The sequence below is a fragment of the Galeopterus variegatus genome, unplaced genomic scaffold, assembly GCF_000696425.1.
Source record: "Galeopterus variegatus unplaced genomic scaffold, G_variegatus-3.0.2 Scaffold4164, whole genome shotgun sequence".
Taxonomy (NCBI): Eukaryota; Metazoa; Chordata; class Mammalia; order Dermoptera; family Cynocephalidae; genus Galeopterus; species Galeopterus variegatus.
Window position 1 is genome coordinate 79476 of NW_007730275.1, and position 17321 is coordinate 96796.

General features: G+C 33.5%; 1 long non-coding RNA gene across 1 annotated transcript; it reads left to right on the forward strand.

Annotated features, from left to right (window-relative positions):
- The first annotated feature begins 10255 nt into the window (after positions 1-10255).
- On the forward strand, positions 10256-15995 carry LOC103602473. The gene is made up of 6 exons (XR_551535.1): positions 10256-10288; positions 11112-11197; positions 13535-13610; positions 14007-14093; positions 15027-15109; positions 15920-15995. It is a non-coding gene; the product is annotated as an uncharacterized LOC103602473 (long non-coding RNA).
- The last annotated feature ends 1326 nt before the right edge of the window (positions 15996-17321 follow it).

Consider the following 17321-nt stretch of genomic DNA (forward strand, 5'->3'; position numbering starts at 1 on the left):
CTCATGGGAGCCCACTAAATTGTTTTGCTAAAATAAATGGCTAAATAGTACATGAAATTAAGGAATGCAAATAATGGACCTATGATTAAAATGTGTCATGAACAAAAATTTATGATTGATTCAACTCATTCCAACTGAGGACCATTATTAAAGAGACGAGGGGAATTAATTTAACTTCTTCAGTGTTTTTGCTACAATTGCTTAACATATTTCTTCACTGAGAAACATCTAAGTTGTTAAGATCTTGAGCAAGGGTATCTTGAAAGATAGCAGATGTGGAAGGTCCACACCAGCTTCAAGAAGTAGACAAATCGGGCCGAGCCCGTGGCGCACTCGGGAGAGTGTGGCGCTGGGAGCACAGCGGCGCTCCCGCCGCGGGTTCGGATCCTATATAGGGATGACCTGTGCACTCACAGCGCTCTCTGGCTGGGTGCGGTGCGGCCGGTCTCAAAAAGGACAAAAAAAAAAAAAGAAAAAAAAAAAAAAAAAAGAAAAAAAAAAAAAAAAAAGAAAAAAAAAAAAAAAAAAGAAAAAAAAAAAAAAAAAAGAAAAAAAAAAAAAAAGAAGTAGACAAAAAAGGGGAAAGAGAAGCAGGTAGACACCGATCCTAAGTAAGGTGCTGATTAATCCGTACCTGTAAACCAGAGGCTCACTGTGAAGTGTTCTAGTGTATTTGCTCTGCATGAAAGGGGGCAATGAACAGATCTGGGTTTTATGAAAGCCTTTTGTTTTTAGTTTTGGGTCATTAAGGGTATTGATTGTATAGTTATTGGTGAATCCATGAATGATTGAATCAATTCAAGAAAATATAAATGAATGTAGAAATTACAAGGCAAGCTTGGATCGATGATGAGTGGTGGTGGTGGTGTCTGAATCAACGTCTCTGATTGATCCCTCTGTGGAACTCTGAGGTCCATGATAGAATGAGAAACAAGCAGGGTTGTCTGTAGGAATTACTTAACAGTTGAAGTGAGAAAAATTCAATAAACCTGCTCCTGGGCTTTTGTGGTGCAAAGATACAGAATGTATTATTTCAAGTGAGTCAATGCTTAAATAACTAGAGAAGCGTACACATGAAAGAAGATGAACAGGCCTACTCATGGAAAAATTAGTAAGAGTGAATAAAACAGGTATTCTTTATTAATACTTGTAATAAAACAAGCATAATTATTAATCCCAAGTAAAATGAACAGGTGGAGTCTGTGATCCTCTTTCATATGTATTATTATGTATAGTTAAGAGACTTTTTTTTGTTTTTGTTTTTGTACTTTGCTTTATTTTAAATTAAGAAAAGGAAAGGTGTTAGCCTCAGCCAAGAATCCATTAAATAACCATCTACTCAACAGATGTTAATGTAGGCAGATATTTGTTATTGTGATAGGCCTATTCTTGAGCTAGGCAGTGAACTCAATAGTGTTTGTTATAGTTCTTAAAACTAAAAATTTAAGACAGTTCTAATAAAAGATTGCATTTTTTAGCCAAGGTTTATTGTTATCTAGTTCTGCTTAACTTACAGCCACTAAAAAAATCTAAATCTATTGTAAATCTGCTTTTTCCTTTTCAGAGTGAAAAGAGGACAGGAGGGGCATAGAAACTAATAAATGTAAGTCCCTCAATTAATTTTATCTGTTTGGATGGTTTATTCATGGGTGTTAGCCAAAGGATTTCAAAGTTGTAAATGTCTACACACATAAAATAAATAAAACATTCCAAGTATGGAACAATGATGGGGATGTATTGTAAACCACAAATCATGTTATGTTTAATCTAAATTGACACAACCGAGGTGATTTTAAAAGGAGCTATAAGTTATTTAATTTATTCTTGGAGCAGTTGAATATTACTTTTTATTTTATACTGTGGTTGATTTAAGCATTCCTACATGGATAGAGATCCTGGCTCACAGCTCTTTTGGGGCAGCCCAGAAGAATATGCATGACTTTGTGAGCATTTCAAAGGTGATAGAAGATGATTTTATTATTTTTCATGGAGCCATCCTTGACATGTGGACAAATTAAATAAAAGAAGACTATACAAGAACCAGTGCTGAGTGTGGATTTTACACAAAGCAGGGATGTTGACCAATCCATTTATTCACCTTTGGGTCCCTTTGTAAAAGAAATATAGTCTATATCTCTATGGGACGACAAGCCTAAAATTCAAGGATCTTGTTTTCGGGATTTTGTAGTTGTGTCATTATTTGTGAATCATTAAATTAATCAATAAATGAAAAAAAAAATGCCCAGCACAGACCAGTGATGAATGTCATGGGGTTTCTGAGGCAAGAATTTTGATTAAACCCATCTGCAACTCTGAGGTCCATTACAAAGAGAAGTGAATCTGCAGAACCTTATCCTTGGGCTTTTGTAGTTTGGGGGTATGGATTACACGATAGTAATAGGAGTAGGCCAGGAATAAAGAAAGGTATTGATGAATGAAAAATAGTAAATGTGTACATGCTTTTACATTTTAATCCCTATAAGGAAATGTGGATTGTTATTAAAGCAATTTTGAGATTCTTCATCCCAAAAAGTTAGTAGTCAAGGATCTTATGATTTTGTTAAGGAGCAAATGGTCATCTGCACATAAGAGTGAATGTTTTTGTTCTGTGCTGAGGTGGGTTGTCGATTGATAAGTTTGTTAGGGGAAAGGTGATACATTTACATAAATAATCATTGGTTGAATAACTGTGTATTTGAGGAAGAGAGCATGGAGCAGTGATGGAGAGATCTTCAAAAAACTCATGGAAAAATTCGTCTTATCTTTTAATTATATTTTTCCATGAACTTTTTGAAGTACCCTTGTACAATCACACTTGCAATTAAGGCAATCTTTTTTTATAATTTTATTTAAGCAGACAGACACTAAATGAACCAGCTTGCTACTCTTGAGGAATGACATAAAGGACAAATGTAAATATTATTCAGGGTACCTATCTAGTGTGGTGGACTCACATATAATGAAGTATAATTATAAGTGAACAAATTTATAAATTTATATCTCATCAATTTTTTAAAAAGTCAGCCAAAAGCACACGAGTGGAAAACATGCAATTGGGCATAAATATAATGATACATCATATTTTATGAATATGATTTCCACAAGAAGGCAAAGATTTCTATGCCTTTCCAATGTTGCATAGAAACACTTGGCAAGAAATAATGTTTCAGTTCTTTCTTAGTGGTTGTTTAAACTTTAAAAATTTGTTTTAGAAAAATGAAGAGATGGTCTGTTTATTCCATGAGTAATTAAATAAATTGATTAGTGAGTTAATAAATATATTAAGTAGAGTCACGCTTGGACCGTTGGTGAGATTGTACAGTGAATTGCGTCTCTCAGGTATCCAATTTTGCACAAATAAAATCCAATAGAAAAGATGATCTTGCTATTAACTATGTGGGTAGAAAGTACAGACAGGTGGTACTAATTATAGTTATTAATTATAGTTACCTAATTATAGTTATAGTTCATAATTATAGTTATTTTTCTTTTTACTGCTGGATTCACAGTGTTCATTATATTATTTCAAAGAAAAAATTACATAAGTTAAATAGAGAGTAGTGGTCTCTCTTCCCAAGTGTTTGGAATAGGCCACAAACCGAGGTTTATGATTAATTGATCACTGCACAACTATGGCTCATTTAAAACAGCTAATTGTAGACTATTTTTTAGGAATTTGCTTTTTTTCCCTCAGAATGAACACACTGTACTCGATCTTGTGAAGATCTTGCCTTTTACCTCTACGGATAAGGAGAGAAGAGATTGATGTATGTATGAGTCAAAATTCATGTTCTTGCTTGGGGGGCTTGAACATGGGAATTCATTGAATTATTTCAGGAAAAGAAATGGCTACATACACAAACAATTCCAAGGTGGCTATGCAGTGACCAGTGATGGAAATGTGTTATGAATTAAGATTATGATTAATCCAATTCAGCACCACTGAATTCATTAGGACAAAAAGATGAAAACCATTTCTGTCCTTTTCAGAATGTTTTCATATGCCATTTTATTTTTGTACCACAGTGGATTTAAACACTTCGCCATTGGTATTGTTATAGACTGTTAACGCATTGAGGGGAGAACATAGGAAAATGGAAAATCTTGCCTTTTCCTTAGCTGTGGTATAGGATGGCTGTTTATTGTACCATCTTTAAAATATGGATGTTAAATGATAGAGGCCCAAGCATGGACCAATGACTAACATGGACTTGATGTGGTGCAGAGAAATGGATTAATTCATATTTGCAACACTGAGGATCTTTAGAGAGATGCAGTCCTCTAGCACTGTGGGATGTAAACTTTTGCAAACATAATCACATCTCCAAGGATCTTTTTTCCCCCTAATTTATGGGCAGTGATAGTATTATTAGCGAATCAATGAATAAATCAAGAACAATATAAGTGAATGAAAGCACAAGTATGGATCGATGATGAGTGTGCGTGGGGCATCTGAATCAAATTTTTTGATTAAACCCTGTTGTAACTCTGAGGTCCATTGAACCTTTGAGAAATGTGCTTGTAAATGAAGTTAGCAATTGTCCAGGAATGTGCTCTTGGTGTTTTCTTGGTGATGGATATAGATTGTGTTGTTATAAGTGAATCAGTGCATGAATAAAACAAAGGATAAGTGAAGAAAAGAGCTACACCTCATCCAGTTATGACAGGAGCTAATGAACCATGGATTATTTTAACTATTTTAATTATTGAATATTACTAATATTTTGGTACTGAACATTTGAATTCAAATAAAATAGACTAAGGCTGCTTCCCCTTTGAGAACATATGATAGATAAGCTCCCAGTGTTGTTGTTCTGGGTTATTTGTGAGTTGCTTGTTGCATGCAACTTATTTCTTAAAGGGACAGAAATCTATATAATTAAGTGATGTAGTGAGTATAATAATATTTAATATACTAAATAATAACTAGATTATAGAGTATATAATAATTTAATATACCAAATAATATAATAAATATGTACATCCAGTAATAACTGAATACAACAAAATGTTACACTAAAACAATATAAAATTATTTTAATAAATGATAATTTAATACAATTGATTATAAGAATAAAATAATAATAATCAGGTAGTTATTCAAACATGGCAAAGGCCTAAGTCTGGACATTGAAAATGTGAATATGATAATTACAAATCCTCTTGTGTTCACTGATTTTTATTTAAATAAAAAGTGGATAGATGTTAGTGTCACATAGGCTTCTTGTCCAGTGTCCTTGGGGTTCATAAATATTGATGCTCTTATTATAAGTGGGTAAAAGAATAATTTCATATCTCAGTCCATTATTTAAAAGATTGCAATCCATGCTCCAGTGAGAAGAGTATGTAACATGTGAAGTAGCATCATTAATTCTGTCCACCCATCTTTTTTATGGAAGGATTATATGGATCGCATTCTGTAGGCACATCTTGCTATTAACATTTAAATTCAAATAAATTAAAAATAAAAATTCAGTTTCTCAGTTGCACTAGCCACATTCCAAGCCACATGTGGACATGAGGCTACCATATTGGACAGTGCTCATAGAGAACATTTGTATTTACTGAGGAAAGTTCCATCGGTAGACAGTGCCTATAGAGAAAGTTGCAGGTAATAATACTTAGTTTTAGGTAGCAGGTAGTCTACCGTTTTGTGTTTTCTTTAGACATAAAAGAGCAGATAATTAGATTATCCTCAGAGTTATTAAATAAATATGTAAATAAATGAATTATAATAGAGTGCAGTCCATTGGCCAGAATTTGTCATAAAAGAGTTATTTAAGTTTATGCCATTTTGCAAAAGTTTTCCCCATTAAAAAATTATATGCCTTTATGCTATTTGGTTGGGATATCTAGACAGATATTAATAATTGTTCTTTTGTGTTGAGTGGTAAATTCAAAGATTTTCCTTATATTATTTTTTACCAACAATTGAGTAAGTCAGTACATGAAAAGGATATTACTGTTGGATTGATGATGGAAATGTGACCGAAACCGATGTTTATGATTAATCTAGTAATGCAAAATTCACTTCCATTTAAAAATATATTAAAAATTTTCTCTTTTTTTTTTCTTTTAAAAGTCTGCCTGTTCCTCCAGGATGAGCACACCACACTGGATTCAGTTATTCTCCCATGATGAAGATCTCAGATGCTACTGCTGTGGGTAAGGAGCTGTGTTAGTAACTATCAGAGTTTCTGTTCTCGTTTGTATGGTTTGTTCATGTGTGGTCATTGAACTATGAAACAAAAGGCTATACACACAAAAACAAAATATAAGAACCAAGTATGGATCAATAGAAGGAATGTGTTATGGGCTAAGGAGCAAGATAAACCCATTTTAGCACAAGTGGTATTCATTTTTTAAAAGGATGGAAGGAATTTAATCTATTTTCAGAACTGTTTGATATTTCACATTATTTCTGCACCACAGCTGATTTAAGGATTTCTATATTGGTAGAGATCCAGGCTATATACTGTTTATGGGAAGCTCTCAGAAGGTTGAGCATATTATCTGTGTTCTAGTTGTGAGATACCATTGTGGATTTTGGTTGTTTATTATACTATCTTTAAAACTGGACAAATTAAATGAACATGGCCCAATCATGGACCATTGACATTGATGGTACTGATATGAAGTGAGGTTTATTGATTATTGCTCACGTGTGACACTGAGATCTAGTCTTGAAGATTTGTGGGCGTTGAGCCTAGAGGCATATTGCAGTCATATCAAGGATATTGTTGTTCAGAGTTTGTGATTCATGGGCAAGTGAAGGTAGAAGTGAATGAAGGAAAAGAGAGCCAAGCCTGGACCAATGATGAGATTGGAGGGTGTCTGAATCAAAATCTTTGATTAAAGCCATCTGGAACTCTGAGGTCCATTTTAAAAAGTGGTCTCCCTTTTTTTCTCTGTGGAAATGAGTTTGTAGTCGAAGTTCAGAATATTCAGGGATCTTGCTCTTGGGTGTTCACACTTTAAGGATATAGACTGAATTTTTATGAGTAAATCAATGGATGAATGAATTAAGAAATTTATAAATGGATAGATATGAAGAGAGCTGGGTATGAACCAATTATAAGAGCATGTCATGAAACGCCTATAGCATTGAGTATATACTGATAAAGGTTGTCGCTCCTTTCTGGAAGGCGTATGCAGACAGATGTATGTAAGACTCAATATCATTGTTTGATATAGGTGATTGTTTTTATTTAGAGGTGGGAAAATTGTTCACAGGTTTACCACTCGTGTGTGTGTGTTTGTATATGTGAATGCATGATCTCATATTCAATGAGTCATTTATCAATAAATTAATAAAACAATGAATGATTGAATTAATATGTTAGTAAGATCAGGCATAGGCCATTGGCAAGCATATGCCATGCATCATGAATTTAAATTCATCTATTTTTGCACAAGTTGAGTTGGTTAAAATAAGATTATCCAAGCTCTTGCCTTTAGTGATGTATTTACCAGTGTTCATTATATTATTTAAAATTAATAGTTTAATCAACAAATAAAAAAGGAGTGTAGTTCTTGGGTCAGTAATGAGAGTGAGACTTGAATGAAGTTTATGATGAAGCTAGTACCATACAACTACTGTCTGATAAGTCAGTGTAAGCCTGTGCTGTTCAATCTTTTAAAAGTTGCTATTTGACTCCACAGAATCAAGATCATGGCTGACTTAATAGGTCTCTGCTGATGAAGATTTTGGCTGTTATCTTTGTGGGTAAGGAACCTAAAGACTAAAGTAAATAATAGTAAAAATATTTTGTCAATTGGGGTGAATTTTTCTATTAGTGTGCATTGAATTATTTAAATTAAGTGATATATAGACCAATGATATGAATGTGTTATAAAATAAAGGTTATGGTTAATCCAGTTAAGCACAATTGTGGTTAAAAATAAGATGGAAAACTTTTTTTCATTTTCAGAGCTGATTAATAATTCAGCTTATTTTTGCACTGCATTTTATTTAACATTCATCCAGTAATAAAATCTAGGACTGTGTTGTCCAATGTCATCACTCCTATCCCCATGTGGCTATTTATATTTAAAATAACGAAAGGTAAATGAATTTTTAAATTCAGTTTCTCAGTTGCACTAGCTGCATTTCAAGATGGAGTAGCTACCTATGGCTACTGGCCACCTTATTGGAGTACACAGTTTCGATACATGAACATTATCACACAAAGTCCTATTGGACAGCTCTTCATTGAGGGAAGAGCTCATAGGAGGATGGACAATAACTGGAATGGTATAGCTCTGAAGCAAGGATGTTCACATTCCTGCATGTTTCGTTGAGGGCCACTACGAAGAAAGATGCAGTCCATTGGGAAAATATCTAGTCTAAGGGAAAAGAGCCTATAAACAGATGTGGTTATATTCAAGGATATTGCTCTTGGCTTTTCTTTTTTTAAATTTTTGGGTATTGATTTCATCACTACTAGTGAATCAGTGAATGGACCAATAAACAAAGGTGTAAATGAAGAAAAAGATTGTTTTGCATGGATCGATGATGAGTACCCTGGGGTGTCTGAATCAAGGATTTTGATTAAACCCTGTAACTCTGAGGTCCATTACAAAAAGATTGCTATTCATTATTTCTATAGGAAATGAGCCTATGCCAGGAGTTAAAAATAGTTGGGATTTTGTTTTTTGGCTTCAATAAATCAACTAATAAACAAACAAACCAATAAATAGATAATTCCAATTATGAATATATGTGTTTAGACAAGGAATACTATTAATATAAATGGAAGGCAATAGAGTCTTAAGAAATCTATTTATCAGGATGTTACTTCTTTGTTTAAGGATCCTAAAGACATTGAATATAGATAATAGTCAAGATTATTCTCGGTCAGTTCAAATTTGAGGTTGTTAATTTCATTAAGGGGAAAAATATGTAAATATTACCACAGATGAATAAATATCTAAATTATTGAGTAAAATGAAAGGGTAATGCAAGACCTAATTAAGAGAAGTTATCAGTTATTTTATCATCTGCTCTGCTCTAAACTCCTCAGAATGAACATCGTCAACCTTAACATAACTACTGTGCTGTGACCAGGGACTCTGTGGTTGCCTCTGCATGTTAGCACAGGGACTCTGGTGAGTGACAGTCAAAATTCTTGTTTTGATTTGTTTAAGGTACTCTCTGTATTATTAAGAGGTGTAAATTATAATCAAATAAGGCCAACCATTATTTATTACTTATTACTTAAGAATAAATTTATTCTTAAGTTTTTTCTATTCATAGAAAGTTATTTTGTTATTATAAATGAATTGATGAATTAATCAATAAGCACATATAGAAATGAATGAGGGAAGGGGTGAGTCAGTGTTGGATCAATGATGAACACTGGTGGCGTATGAGTCACGGACGATGACTACTGGTCTGGAAGTCTGAGGTCCAACACCATGAGAAAACTAGTGTAGACCTTTTAATCCTGTGGATACCAATTAGGAATATTCAAGAATGTTATCTTTGCTCTTTTTGCTTATGAATTTTCATTCTATTTTTATAATTGGATCAATGAAAGACTCAAATAAACAAATATATAAGTAAATAAAGAGGATGAGGCATTGTCCAATTATGAAAATACATGTGGGAAATAAAATATATATATTAAAAACAATAAAGTTTGTTAAGAAATAAATGGCTCCGGTATGTTACCTCATTGTCTGAGGATGGTAGATACACTAAAAGTAATGGCCTATGTCCTTGTTTAGGCCAGGGCTATGTTCAATATTGTTTGTTTTATTAAGAAAAAATGATCATCAGATTTTAATACATACATACTTTAAATGACTAGTAAAATGAAAGAAGAAATGCAAGGATAAACGGACAGAGTATTTTAAACTTTTTATCATCTCTTCTGCCTTATGCTTGCAGAATGGATGCTCCCAAGGTGACTCCGGCATTTATCCACAGGCACATACTCTATGGTTGCTTCTATCTGTTAGGAGCAGAGACACCAACGTGAGTACAGTCAAAGTTCTCGTCTTGGTTTGGGTGGTTTTTTATTTATTTTTTTTATTATTTATTTATTTATTTATTTTTTCCTTTTTGTCTTTTTTCGTGACCGGTAACGGGATCGCAACCCTTGGTGTCACGCCCGTACCACGACCGGCAATGGGATCGCAACCCTCGGTGTCGCGCCCACACCGTGCTCAACCAGTGAGCGGACCGGTCTCTATATGGGATCCGAACCTTCGGCGTGAGTGCTGCCGCGCTCCCAAGCGCCGCACTCTACCAAGTGCGCCACCGGGCCGACCGGTTTTTTAAAAGGTATTTACTGTATCATTAAGAACATCAATTTAAGAAATCCAATCATGGCCCAATTATCAACATGGCATTGCCATGAAACCTATTGATTAATCAATATTTACAAAATTAAGAGTTATTAATGAAAGAGATGTATCAATGTGGCAAATTATCCTGAAGATAATTATAAAGCATATCTTCCTCTTAAATGTTTGTGATTCATAGTTATTTAATTATTATTAGTGAGAGGATGAATTAATAAACAAATGTATAAATTAATGGAGAGGAGGAGGGCCATCTTGGATAAATGATGGTGACTGGTGGCTTACGAACCACAGATGACAAATACGTCATGTCTGGAGCTCTGAGGTCCAGTATAAAAGAAATCTAGTCTACTGCTTCTGTTGGAAATGATCATATAGACAGACTTATGAACTTACAAGGATCGTGTTCTTGCTTTTTGTGTTCATGGATTTTGATTTATATTATTACAAATAGATCAATGAATCAATAAACAAATATAAATAAATAAACACATGACTGATTAAGGCACCCCCAAAATTATAAAAACGTGTAGAGAGAGACAAGAGAAGCTATTAATATTCATATAGAAAATGTAAGTCCATCAAGAAATAAATGGTTCAAATGTATTTCCTCTAGCTAAGGATGTAGAGGTTATATAAATAATAACCAATATTCTTGTTCTGAGTATTAATTTTTTTTTTCTTAAGGGAAATTCAATATATGTTAATACAAACCTAATTGAATAATTGGAAGGTGACATGGCAGGATCAATGAAGAGAAGCTGTCAATCTTGTGATTGTCTCCTCTGCTTTGTACTCCTCAGAAGGGGCGCCCTTGAGCAGATTTAAGGATGCTTCCGTGGTCACGAGCTCTGTGGTTGTCTCCTTTTTTGGGGATACAGATTCTCACGTGAGTAATAGTAATAGTTCTTTTAGTTTGAATGTTTCTTTAGAGCCAGGTGTAGCCCGATGATAAATATACGATTGTATGAAACATTGTTGGAGGCCAAAGCTGGACCAAGGATGATGAGGTGTCATCACCAATGACATGTCGTGGATGATGAATAACACCCGTCTGAAACGCAAAGGTCCCGTGCAGAAGAAAATCTAGTCTGTCGCCTCTGTTAGAAATGATCCTGCAGACAGATGTTGAGAATGTATAAGGATCATATTCTTGGTCTTTGTGTTCGTGGATTTTGATTGTATTTTTATAATTGGACATATTAAAATTATAAAACTTATAAACAAATAAACATGAATAGGTAAAGTATAGTCAAATTGTGAAAATATGTGGTGAAGCAAGAGAATCTATTCATATATATTAAAAACACTGAACTCGGTTAAGAAATGGTTCAAAGAGGTTACTTCTTTGGCTATTGACTATATAAACTGAAAGTAGTAATTGTTACTATTATGGTAAATAGATCAATGAAAGACTCAATAAAGAAATAAATGAACAAATATGTGAAGTCTTGTCCAATTATAAAAATTGATAAGTACCTAAAGGACTGAGTACATGAAGTGGAGAATGTGAAGGCTGTGAAGATAACGTAGTAGCTTTTCTTCCTCCTTTTTGCTGCGAACTGCTCAGAGGGATGCACGTAGGTGACTACGTGTGGTGCCTCTGTGTTTGGCGTATTGAAACCCACATGAGTAATAGTGTCATGTTGTTTGAATCTAATGTTTTTGAAGGATATTCACTCTCCATTTAAAAAGAGTGAAATATAGTCATTGAAAGCCATTCACGACAAAATAATACATACAGAATTCATGTCAAGTTATATCGATTTATATCAAATTTATATCAATGGAAGAATCGATAAACAAATGTATGTAAATAAATGTGAATAAGTGAAGTGGGATTGTACAGTCATGAAAATCATATGATGAGATTAAAAGAAAGTATTAATCTATATTAAAGACAGCAAAATCTATTAAGAAATAAATGATTAGGGGATGTTATCCTTTCGCTAAGGAAGGTATAGATGGTATATGTGTGTAGTGATGTTCTTGTTCTGTGTCAGTGGCATGATTGATGTTGTTGGTTTTCTAAAAAGAAACATTAACAAATATTTATCAAAAATAATAAATATCTAATGGCAGACTAGACCTCTGATGTCCAGCACAGTAAGAAATCTAGTCTAGTTACTCTCTTGGAAATGAATGTATGGTCAGATACTAGGAATATACAAAGATCTTGTTCTTTTATTTTGGATTCATGAATTTGATAGTAGTATTATAAATAGATCAGTGATGGAACTGTTAAATAAATATATAAATCAATAAGTATGACATTATATTATAGAGAGTGAAGCATTTTTCAGTTATCAGTATATGTGCTCAGGCAAGAAATATTATTAATATCTAAGTTGAAAACACTGATTTCCATTTAGAGATAAGTGAATGAAAGTGTGTTACCTTGTTGTTTAATGAACATATGGATACTGATAAATAAAAGTCAGCTTTATTAGGGTGAATCAGCCCAAGTTGACACTGTGTGTCTTGCCCAGAAAGTATATATGATGTAAAAAAAAGATGAATACCTAAATGACTGAATAAATTAAATGGGGAAAGCAAGATTCGATAGAGATAAGTTCCTAATTTTTTCTTATCAACTGCTCTGTGCTCCCCAGAATGGATGCACTGGAGCTGATTTAATGATTCTTTCCTAGCCACAAGATCCATGGTTGCCTCTTTATGTTTAGTGTATAGAAACCAGTGTGTTTTCTTTATTTGAAAAGTAGGAAACATAATCAAAGAAAGCCAACTGTGGCCTATTGATAGGGAATTGATGTGTTGCATTATACTGATTAGTCCACATATGAAATCTTGAGGGTGAGTAATGTGCAATCAAAATCTCATGTTGTACTCCTTAAATACGTGCAATTTTTATTTAAAATGATTTTAAAATGAAAAATTAATGTACAACTCTAAATAAGTAAAGATGAAGAGGTTGAAGCATTGTCCATTTGTGAAAAAATGAGACAAGATAAATACTAATATATAGTGAAAACACTAAATCAATTTAGAAATAAATGGTTCAGAGGTATTACCTCTAGCAAGTGATGATACAGTTACTATAAATAAGGGCCAGTATTCTTGTTCTGTATTAGAGGCATTTGATGAAATTTGTTTTTCTTGAGAACATGAAATATATATATTAGCCAATAATAATGAATTTCTAGGCTGAAAGATGAATAACGAGGGCATTTCAGTGATGTCATCGTCGGCTCTGCTTTGTTCTTAGGATGGACACACCACGCTGAGTTCCTTGCTGACCGGTCTCTGTGGTTGACTCCATGTGGAGGAGCGTGAAGACCAGTGTGAGTGACAGCCAGGGTTCTCGTCTTGGTTTGTCTCGTTTGTTTAGGGTCATCTATAAAAGTAGAACTCATGCAAGTAGAGAGTGCAAAGGGTACAAAATTTCATTTAGACAGGAGAAATAAGTTTAGAGATCTGTTGTACCGCACAGTTGCTATGGTTAATAATGATGTATTTTATATTTTAAAATTGCTAAAATCATAGATTTTTAAATGTTCTCACTACAGAAAATGATAAGGATTTGAAGGGATGGATGCATTCAATTAGCTTTATTTAATCATTTCACAGTGTAAATATGTATCAAAACACCACATTGTACCCCATAAATATATATACAATTGTTATTTGTTAATTAACAGTAAAAAGATATTTTCTTTGCTCTGCTGTGTACTTCTCAGAATGGACACCCCTGAGCTGGTTGAAGTGTTCTGCCATGTTCAACGAGCTCCATGGCGGCCTGTGTATGCAGGAGCATTAAGTCCACTGTGAGTAATTGTCTAAGTTCTTGTTCTGCTTTGGGTCATTTGTTTGAGGGTAATCATGGTATTGTTAAAAAGTATTGAATATAAGAAAAAGTCTACTAAAACTCTAAAAAAAAAGTATTGAATATAATATAAAAGCTGACCATGGCACAATTTTTAACTATGACGTTATGTTGATTAATTGATAATATGCAACATTGCGGTCAGTTAATAAAAGACATATATTCTGTGTGAGAAATCATCCTATACCGACGTTAGCGATTTTTGAGGCTCTTATTTTTGGGCTTTGTGAATGATATGCTTATTTTATTATTAATGAATTAATGATTTGTTCAAACAAATGTAGAAACAAAGGAAGAAAAAGAGACCCAAATATGGACCAATGATGACCACTGGTGGCATTTGAGTCGTGGACGATGAATACTGTGTGTCTGAAACTCTGAGGTCCAGCACAAAACACAATTAGTCAATGCTTTCTGTTGGAATAATCCTATCAGATATCAAATATACAAAGATCATATTCTTACTTTGGATTCATAGGTTTATATTTATCATTATTGGATTGAGGGTAGACCAATGAAACAAGTATAAATAAAAGAGGAAGTTGAATCGTTGTCTCTCTATAAATATGCATATGTGTGTTAATGAAAAAAATATTATTCCTGATAATTTTGAGCATTGATGCCCCTTAAGAAATAAGTGGATCATGGGTACCACCTTGTTGGTCAAGGTTCACATGGACTCTATGAAGCGAGAGTCAGTTTTATTTTCTGGGTGGATCTCAAGTTTGAGGTTGTTCCTTTTATTACAATAAAAAAAAATCCCCATTATGAAAAAATAATAAATAAATAACTGAATAAAGAAAATGTGGGAAGGAAGGATCAGTGGAGATAAGGTCTTAAATTTTTATCATCTGTTTTGCTTTATGTCCTGCAGAATGGATGCTCTTGAGTGCACTTAAGCATTCATGGTCACAAGTTCTGTGGTTGCCTCTCTTTGTTAGGAGCCTGGAGAACAAGGTGAGTAATAAGGTTCATGTCTTTATTTGAAAGGTTTTCCTTTTTTTGAAGGGTGTTCATTATATCATTAATGTGTGAAGTACTATCCAAAAGGCCAACTGTGGCCAATGACATATGTGATATTGGTATGAAGCAGGAAGCGTTATGTTTATTACCCACTTATGAAGCATTGAGAATAATTCATGAAAGATCAAACTGACAAATGACTATATAGACAGATGTAGAATATTCAATGCTCTTATTCTTTGATTTTTGTGAGTCATAGGAGCTATACAATTAATATTAGGGATTTTATGAGTTAATGAATAAACAAATGTAGATCAGAATTAAGTAAAAGAGTCCCAAGCCTGGACAAATGATAAGTGGTGGCATATGAGTCATATCTGATGAATACATGTCTGGAATTCTGAGATTTCATAAAGAAGGAAATATAGTCTATCGCTCTGTTTGAAGTGATCTGATATGTTCTGGGAATGCAGAAAGACCGAGATAATCCAGTCCATTCCCTTTGTTTGAAAGGATCTTATATACAGATGCCAGGGAAATAGAAGAGTCTTGTTTTTTTAATTTTTGTTTATGAATTTTAAAAATTAAGGTTGCAGTCACAGAATAAATCCACATGTATATTGAGTGAAGTTGCAGAGGGTGAAGGATTGTTCATTGTTGAAACTTATGGTAAGGAAAAATAATACTAATATAAATTGAAATGGATAGATAATCAATGATTGAGCAAATGAAAGTTGAACTACAGGGATCAATGGAGAGAGTGTCTCAATCTTGTTTTCATCTGCTCTGCTTTGGACTTCTCAGGATTGATAAACCTGAACTGATGTAAGCGTCCACGAGCTCCGCAGTTGCCCCTGTGCGTGGAAGCACGGAGATGAACGTGAGTAATAGTCAGTGTTCTCTTCTGGTTTGAGTGCATCACTGTATTATTATAAAGATTGGGGTGTAATCAGTTAAGGCCAAGCATGACCTAACCTTAAAAATGGAATTGGTATGACGCATTATGTTGATTAACTCGCACAGTGTATGAAACACTGAGATCACTTAGTAAAAGAGATTGAGTGTGGGAAATAATTTTATAGATAGTTGTTAAGAGATATTCAAGAATCTTTTTTTTGCATTTTTGTAACTCTTTGGTATTTATTTATTTATTTGTTTATTATTAGTTAATTGATGAGCTAATCAATCAACAAATGCAAACTTGAATGAAGAAAAAGAGAGCCAAATTTGGACGAACGCTGAAGGCTGGTGATGTATAAGTTATGAATGATGAATATTTGTGTCTGGAACTCTGAGGTCCAGTATGAAAAGAAAGCTCGTTTATTCCCTCTGTTGGAATTGATCTTACAATATCAAAGATCTTAATGTGTTTCATGGCTATTGATTGCATTTATTAATGCATGTATCTAAACACGTGTGAATAAATAAAGAGAAATTGAACCAAGCATAGACTAACTGTAATCTATAATTTTATCCCAGTGTAGAAAAACATTCTTGGATTTTACTAGTTTTATTAAGATCAAAGAGGCATGTATTAAAAAACAACATTTCTGTTCTAGATTTCTGGGAATGTAAAAATAAATAAATGAGTAAATAAAACTTGGGAAGGTGGGATAAATGTAGATAAGGTCTTAAGTTTTTTTTAATCAAATGCTCTTCCTTGTAATTCTAGTATAGATGCACTTAAGATGATTTACGCATTCTTCCACTGTCACAAGCTCTGTGGTTGCCTCAATGCCTTGGGAGTACGGAGACCGATGTGAGTAGTAACGAAAGTTCTTGTCTTGGTTTGGGTGGTTTGTTTAAGGTTATCCACTTTATTATTATAAAGTATGAGATATATAATCAAAGAAGACCAACTTTAATGATAACGTGATAATATGAAATTGATGTAAATAAAGTATTATATAGGTTAGTAGATATGAAAAATTGAAGATAATTCATTGAGGAGATACATTGATGTGAGATGATTCTGTCTTCAGAATAGGAATATCAAGGCTATTCTTGAATTTCTGTGCATAATAGAATTTAAAATTATTAGTGAATTAATGAATTAATCAGTAGACAATGTAGAAATGAATGGAGAAAAAGAGGACCAATCCTGGATCGATGATGAGATCTGGTGGCGTATGAATCATAGACGATGAATACGTGGCTTGAATTCTGAGGTCCATCACAGAAGAAATGAGGCCCATTCCCTCTGTTT